This window comes from Pinus tabuliformis, chromosome J (genome assembly GCF_031772625.1).
Source record: "Pinus tabuliformis cultivar Carrire ecotype Pingquan chromosome J, CPIR1, whole genome shotgun sequence".
Taxonomy (NCBI): Eukaryota; Viridiplantae; Streptophyta; class Pinopsida; order Pinales; family Pinaceae; genus Pinus; species Pinus tabuliformis.
In genome coordinates, this window is record NC_142295.1 from 751,050,098 (window position 1) to 751,057,802 (window position 7,705).

Sequence of the window (7,705 nt, forward strand, 5' to 3'; positions counted from 1 at the left end):
CTACAGGCATTCTAGCTCACAGTCAGGTTTCAGCACTCATGACCTGTTGTTTTTGGCTTCCAGCTGGGGAATTGGTGATACACTTAATGCTGGTTTGCACTGATTTTGTGTTTCTGTGGCTCAGTTCTCCTTCTCAGCTAAACATGTCACTCTCTGTGTCTTTCATCTGGTTTCTTGCTCTTTGTAACTGGTCTCCCCAGCTTCTGTTTGTAAGGGGGCAGTTCTGTTGTGTTGAGCGCCCTCAAACTATGTTTTCTGAGGCCTCGACTCTATGTAAAAATATTTTTCCTTACAGTTAATAGAATTTAGTATTTGCAGAGAAAAAAAAAAAATCAATATTAATTTATTATTAATTATTAATTATTAATTATTAATTATTAATTATTAATGAATTAATTTATTATTATTATTATTATTTTAATTTAGGTCTTTGAAACATCTAGTATGGTTCATCTTCATTATTATTATATAATAATAATAATTACTTATTAACCATGGATAATTTATAAACTATGGTTGACCATGCTTAACCATGGTTAATTTTCATATCAAGACAATATTTGTGACAATGCCATGTTAGACAATGATTGACCATAGATGACCATGTTTGATTTTATAAAACATGATTGAACATGGTTGACCAATGTCATGATTGACCATGGCTTACCATGATTATCATATTGAGACAATCTTTGTCATAATGGGATGTTGCACTGTGGTTGATACAATTATTGATTTTCATATTGACACAATCGTTGTCACAATGCCTAGTTGGACAATGATTGACCATCATTAACCATGGTTGACCATGGTTGGACATGGTTGACCATGATTGACCATGGTTGATTTTCCTATCAAAACGATATTTGCCACAATGCTACCATCAACCATGGTTGACCATGTTTGACTAAGGATGACTATGAGTGAACAATGTTGACTATCATTGAGTATGGTAAACATATAGTTGATTAGCATTGACCATGGTTGGCTATTTATACATTGACTACAAAGCTTAAATATCTTTCTCCATGTCATCATGATGACTCTAAATATGTGTATATCCTAGATTATAAGCATGTTAAACATAATGATCAATTATCATGGTTCAACATGATCTTCATGTTCACCATCTTTGACCAAATTATAATCGTGAAGATTAATCATGATTATAATGTGTTAGTGTTTAAATTAACATCTTATTAATGTAGAAATTTATAAATCAATGCAATGTAAAAAGCTATAGTTATTATTCTATTATTATAAATTTATTAAAGTTTAAATAATATTATTAAGTTAAAATTATATTAATAAAATAATAATAATAATGAGGTGTTATTATTATTAGTAATTATATTAATGTATTTATAATATTATTTATTATTATTTTTATTAAATCTTATATTTTAAAGATAGTATTAAAAATTTTAATAAGTAAAACCCTAAAACTTTAAAAGTAAATTATATATAAATATTCAAATTATGAAATATTAATTTTTTTTACTGTGTAATTTTTTCTGATTTTTAAATTATTAAAAAAAATATTATTTTAGATAGCTATTTTATTTTTTATTATTTTTAATTATTTTTTAATTTATAATTAATTTTAGTTATAATTTAAGTGTTTATTTTAATATTTTTATTAATTTATATAATTATTTTAATTATAAAGTTATTATAAATACATGACTTATTTAAATTTTTATTTTTTAATTATGTTTAATTTTCATTCTTATTCAACTGCATTAAAGTGTATCATACTTTTGAACTTTTGTTTTATTTATACCTATTTTCAAATTTCTTGTAACAAAACACTAATACCACATCATGATTAGATTAAATTAAATTAAATTTTATATTTACTTTGACATATTTATGGTTAGTAAACTTTTATCTTTTACATTACAATTTTTATTATTTAAAAATATAATTATACAATACTATTTTTTCTTATATATTTATTTTTATAAGTACTAGTATATTAGCATAAATAATAGTGAACATTTATGTTACAAAAATCGCCATTTCTAATTTAATTTAATTTAATTTAATTTTTAAATTATTAAATATTTTTATTATTTTAGATGACTATTTGTTATCTAATAATAGACATATGTGGTGCAAAAAATCACCAACAACTTTTGCTCTCGATCAATTTGCATACTTAGCCTTGTAGTCTTTCCAAAGCTCATCCACGGATTTACCAGTGATATCCTTGAAGAATTCGATGTCCCATAAAAATCTTATTTTCCCATTCAACTTGGAAACAAAAATATGTTGTTGAGAGATGTGACTATTGTTATACGTTATTAATAAAAAAATACTAATTTATTAAAAAATGTTAAATCCTTTTTAATCCAAATTATTTAGTCAGAGCTCAAGTGGATTGCGTTGTTTTCATGTCCACGTAGGCATTCCCGTCCATGTTGCTTTCCACAAACAGATATACCTCGATCACGTGCTTCCTGTCACTGGGCGACTGCTGATGGAACGTCTTCCAGCCGAATTGATTAGCGGCGTCCCATATCTGCATTTCCGGGAGGATTCCTACCTCGCCCTTGAATCTCTCCCCGCCATTACCCCGACTGGGATCAATAAATCCCATGCTATCGGGCCATAAATGAACGGTCGGCCGATCAGATCGTGCGCTGGGCATGGGTGCTCCCCACCGCCATCGTTAGAAGAAGCATAGAAATACATTTTGCTGATGCCATACACAGCAAGAACAAAACTCTTAATCAAGAAACGACGATGATAATCGAGAAACATTCCAGAGATTCAAAGCCAAGTGGCTCTTCCACTTCAATTTCCACGGATTGTACCGCACAAAATGATAAGGCCCAACCATCGATATTGGTCTCAGAGGAAGCATATTCTCAGAATATCAAATCCCACCTATTGGTTAAAAATTTGACTGGGGTCCATCCATCTGAACTTAAAATAAGAAGTCTTTCGCCAATAAATTTGATGGGGTGTTGTGTAATTATTATATATTTTTTTGGAATTTTTAGGCGAAATTATCAAATTTTGATATTTGTGGTTTAAATTGGATTTTTTTATTGTATATATAAATTCAACGACTTAAAATAAACTCATTAAATTGTGAGATTATGAAGAGCTCATAACTCAAATTTATTATTTCAACAAATTTAGACCTGAAAATCTTTGTGAAAAACCTCAAAAAAATTCTAACAAATTACCTAAAAAATTTAGAATTAATGTTTAGGTGACATTAATTTTATTAATTTCAACTCTTTTAAAATACAATCGTTAACAACATATAAATAATATTCAAAACATTTTATTATTACCATATAAATAATTCTCATAACTTTTTAGGGTAATCTACTAAATTCATCATAATCACAAATTTACCAAACTCTTAGAAAAATACAAATTTAGACAACAAACAAAAATTTGAAAAATAATTTGTATGCCTCAGGTAATAAATTTATGGTTAAGTTGAGTGTACACTAGATCTATATATAATTTTTCATTTTTCCCTCCAGATATTTGTACCTTACCTCACGTAATAGATTTGTGGTTAAGTTGAGTTCGCACTAGTTCTATACATAATTTTTCATTTTTTCCTGCGAGACCTTTGGTGATACAAGATGTTTTCTTCAGATATTTGTTGCGTCGAGAACCTCCGCTTCGCGTGACATTGTCAGGTTCACGGTTGAGGCTAATGGCTCTGGAGGAGAATCACTCTTACAGTCTGATGATTTAATACCCTTTTCTGCGTCAGATTCATTGCAGTGAATTCGAGGGGAGTCGTACGATGATTTAATACCCTTTTCTGCGTTAGATTCATTGCAGTGAATTCGAGGGGAGTCCTCTGATGATTTAATACCCTTTTCTGCGTCAGATTCATTGCACTGAATTAGCTCTAAAAATACACATTGAAAATTATAAAAAATATGAAAATTAAATCTTTCCCCATGGTAATATTTATTTTCACCATAGTCATATTTACATAAGATTTGACAGGCACGAGGCATATTAAAACTTTGATAAAACCCTCGGAAAATCTTTTCTTATAAGGGTAAAGGACCACATCATGAGTCCGTGCGATAGGGAGTCCTTTTCCCTGATCGCTGTCAGCTACATTTATTCTGTGTTAAATCCATTACAGTGTCACCTAAGTGCACATTCCGGCTATTTAGGATTCGGGCATGAGCTGATAGAAGTGGATGGAGGAGCAACACCAGTGCGAGGATTATGGTGCAGATGAACATTCTGTTCGGCTAGGGTAAGCAGATTTACGACATTTGTACAATCTGGACATTTTACTTCTAAAGAAGAAAAATTAACACGCTGAGCTAATTCGAAAAGCTGTGGATGTTTACAAGAAGAAAAGGATGATGATGAGCAGGCGGTATCGACATTGGAAGGATCTCTGTAGTATTTGGATGTTTTACAAGCAGCGTCTATTCTTCTCCGATCAATAGTTGACCTGCGAGGAAAGGATATGACTGTATTGGAAGCATTTTCAGTTATGTTGGCAGAAGTGATATTTCGGGGAATTTGTGGCCTAGAGTGATTTACAACCCAATGTTCGGAATTGCAGATCTTCCCATTTTATCAATAGATGTTCAATCTTTTGGTTCTTTGGGTCAGTTTTAACTACCACACTTGATTTGGAATCTCGACTGGGAGTATGACGGATTGCTGGCCATAAAGTGTTGGTATGTCTGAAACAGGCTTTGGTCTGGATGGCTATATTGTTCCTCTTTCTCTTCATATCAAAACCCGTAGTATGGATTTGCAGCTGTAAGATATCTTTAATGGTTTCATCAAACACATATATGGAAAAGTTTGGGAAACAATCAAAGTATACAGGGCCATCAGACAAAGGGGCTACAATCCCACCGATTATAGAATCTGTATATCTGTTGTGCGTTAGATCTCTAACAGTAGCAAGCACAAATGTTTTTAAACCTTTATGGACCAAAGGATTGATGTCAACCCTAATGCAACCAAGATGCAAATAATTTGTCTTTAACCTTTTTGCTTCTGCTTGTAAGGCCTGAGGATTTAGCAGTGGTATTGTCTGAATACTCTCAGAGTTCTCCTGAACTTGACTAACAGACTCTTTAATGCTAATTCTAGATGCAGCAATTAAATGGAAAGGAGCTAAATCACTATAGACTTCAGAGGGTGTTATATCTGGTAAAGCCCATCTTGCAGAAGGCTGAAATTCCTCATAAGTAAGTTCAGCAGAGTTTAAGGTTCTACTTGAACTATTTTCAAACATTTCTTTAAGAGGATTTTCTTCTGGATGAGAATTATCTTCTTCAAGCTCTCGAAATGAAACAGACTTTCTGAATGGCTCCATTCTTACTTAAAACAATATAGATCTGAGTACCAACCTTTAGAACCAGACGTTACTGGCTCTGATACCAATTTCTAGCAGGGGCTCCTATCACGAGCTTGCTCTTTCTCTGTGTCTCTTCGTATTTCTCTGGTAGCCAACTCCTGATGAACCAGTGATGAACCTACTTGGATCTTTCACACTCTGACGACCTCAACAACGGCATCCGCGCCTTCAAATGGCCTTGGTGTCCCTTCGATCTTTTGGCGAACTTCCTGCGAACTTGGGATGAAAGCACAGAGAAAACTACTTCCACAGCGGACTTATAAATACACAGAGGTACTCAATAACAGAAAGGCATACTCATTTTATTTCAGAATGGAGAAAATTCTTACAGGATGCTCACAGAGCTTTTTATAGAAATGGATTCTATACAGAGATAGACTAATCTCGCATTTACCGGACTTTTCACAGCTCAGAAATTGAGCAAGTTACTACCGGAGGCTCCTGGTGAGGTATAGGCTCTGTCTCAGAATCAGACTTAACACCCAAACACTTGACTATTCTAATGGTTCGGCCACTTTAGGTTCTTATCAGTGCCGAGCACACTGATACGTAGGCTTCTCAAACCAACTAAGGACTTTGAGTGATTTCTCGTGTTGCAAGCAGATCAGACTAGATGTCCGCAGATGCAGAGCAGGAGAACACTCGACTCAAACACACACAAAACTCTCCAAATGCTGATGCCCAACAAATGAACCTTACCCTTCTTATATAGGATGAGAAGGGAGGACAAACATTACTGTTGGTCGGACAGAAATGACTTAAAGCTTAAAGAATCATTACTTTTCAGTCTTTATCAGAGCGACGTCCGCACAAATATTCGGGTCTATAAAACAGACCAAATAATTGCTTTCGGGTAACGCATGAGATATAGCCTGTAAAGTAGATTTATGTACCTAAAACAAATCGGACATTATGGCTATCTTACATAGTGGATACTTTTGTACAAAAAGCCCACGGGAAAAGACTAGATGAGAATATTTACACTGTGGAAGCTTTTAAACAGTAAAGCCCACGGGAACTCTGGTCACAATTAAGCCCTTGTGACTGGTACGTAATCAAAATACAGTCAGATCAGGGAATCTGTTTCTTTTATAAAGTAGATCATCACATGCTTTTGTATAAATCCTCCGGACTATCATGGGTTTACCCAGTATGATTTGATGCTGGACTTTGGTTAAGACATACCATTCTAAGTGCTCTCTCATGTATTCCTGGAGGGAATAATTTGTCATGTGAAAAGGATCCCACTCTTGAACTGTCATTTCTTTGACTGTGCTGTATATGCGATGAAAACATTCCCCAATGTTGTACTCAAAACATCTGTGACAGTATTTTCTTTCATATCTTTCATGATATACTGGGTCCATGGCTGTTCTGCTGACTCCGTAATCTGTCCACCAATTCTGAAACCATTCACATTGTAGATTTTTCTGGGATGCTGCCATTGTGCTGAATTTCAACTTTGTGTAATGGGTTTCTTCTCTGTCATCAACATTCATGAAGTCCCACCACAGCTTTTTATAATCTGAAAAATCATAAACTGTGTCGGGGAACATTACTTTGGGATCATTTCTGGGCCATCGAGCACATGGTTGGACTTGAGGGTGGTTGATCCACAAGTCTCTGGTTCGGTAGATGCAATAATAGCTTTCATAGATTCCTGTGTCACGGCCTCCATGGTGCCAGATACCTCCAATGTCATGAAAATTCGTTTCCAGGGCCCGCCTTGCGGTTCCAGCATCTGCTTTTGCTTTGTCATACATCATATCATGGATCCATTTTCTGCCCTTTGGGTACACCTTTCTTTCAGGTACATAATGCTGGAGATCAGTGTGAGGCTGTAAGTTAGCATCAAGGACTTTTGTGTTCCTTAATTGCCATGTGGGTCTCCACTTGTCTCTCTATGTATCCCAGTCTTGATTATCTGGAATGGTTCTCAGGACTTCTTGTTTTTGGTGCTGGTCCCACTCAGTAATAATCATCATGATATGTGCTGCGTTTTGTTCAAGGTATTCTCTGCTGAGAAAGTCAGGAAGACAATTGTCTTTTCCTTTGATGTGCTCAATAGAAAAATCAAAATTTGCAAAGAGCGCCTGCCATCTGGCAAACTTTGCTTCTTCTGGTTTCTTGATGTCCTTGGATAGGACTTTCTTCATTGCTGACGCATCTGTTCTGAGAAGAAAAGGCTTGTTTATTAGATATACTGCAAACTTGCTGATGCAATTCCATGCAGCTTTCACTTCTCTTTCAATAACAGAATAATTCTGTTCTGCTAGGTTCCATACTCCTGAGGCAAACTGTACCACTTGTTCTTCTTTGTCAACTTTT